Genomic DNA, 1147 nt, shown 5'->3' with positions numbered 1-1147 from the left:
GTATACATCACACACCTGTGCTCACTCACACACATACTCACACATGCACAGCGCACAGATACACAAACTTTCACACTCATGTACACATGAACTCACACGTGTACACACACTTGCACACACAAACACAGACATGTAAATGTATACATTGCACACCTGAGCTCAGTTACACAAGTGCACACACACAAGCACACATGTGCTCCCACAGGCACACACATGCACATGTACACATTGCACAGCTGTGCTCATTCACACACATGCTCACACATGTAGACATGTGCTCTCACATGCACAATACACATGTATACTCACACTTTCACATGAGTACATGCATACTTGCCCACACCAATACACATGCGGAAATAAACATGTGCATCGATGTACATATATGTACATGATGCACATGCATGCCCTCACATGCACAGCGCAAAGTGAGTGATAGGCCCCCGTTCAGGCATATTAACTCCTGTGCTGTGGGGAGGCTGCGCTGGTTTTCAGTTATTGCTTTTCTGCTCGGCTGCTTTTTCCAGAGGAGGTGCAATTGGGTTGAGATCCAAGATCACATTCATTATGCTGCCAGCCGCAGTTGCATGCGCCCCCGCCCCCGCTAGGATGGTGCCAGGGAGACACTGGGGAGCAGAGATTTATGGGACCCGTGTTCCTGAATTATCTCATTGGCCTTTTGCAGAATGAGGAAGGAAGGACCCGAGGCAGCCACTTCCTCGTCTTCAGGCCACATTCTGCAGTGTCCTCGTGTGTGCGGGCTGCAGCCTCTCTCAGTTTGCCGTTTGGCACCCTGGGTCTTCCCAGAGAGGCACTTGCTGGGCTTCCAGCTGTCCTGCGTCCGCTGAGCAGCAGGTCCTGCTGGAGCACTCCCACACTTGCCCCAGGTCCCCAGCCTGGCTCTGCAAGGTGCCAGCACCCGGCGGTCCCTAGAACAGGAATCAGGCACAGTCTCCCACACAGTAGAAATCTCAAGTTGGAATGAAAACATCTGTCTGAGAGCTGCTTCACCGGCAAGTGAACGCACCTCTCCATCTCGTCTAGGCTTCCGTTCTCAGTGCTTGAACCTCAAGTTCTTAAAAAAAACAACAAAAACAAACAGGCAAAGCCAGAGCCTGCAGTCCAAGGCTTTTGCCAGACAGCCCAG

This window comes from Echinops telfairi, unplaced genomic scaffold (genome assembly GCF_000313985.2).
Source record: "Echinops telfairi isolate 266 unplaced genomic scaffold, ASM31398v2 ScPeMD7_7469;HRSCAF=8507_1, whole genome shotgun sequence".
NCBI classification, from domain to species: domain Eukaryota; kingdom Metazoa; phylum Chordata; class Mammalia; order Afrosoricida; family Tenrecidae; genus Echinops; species Echinops telfairi.
This window is presented reverse-complemented; position numbering follows the sequence as displayed.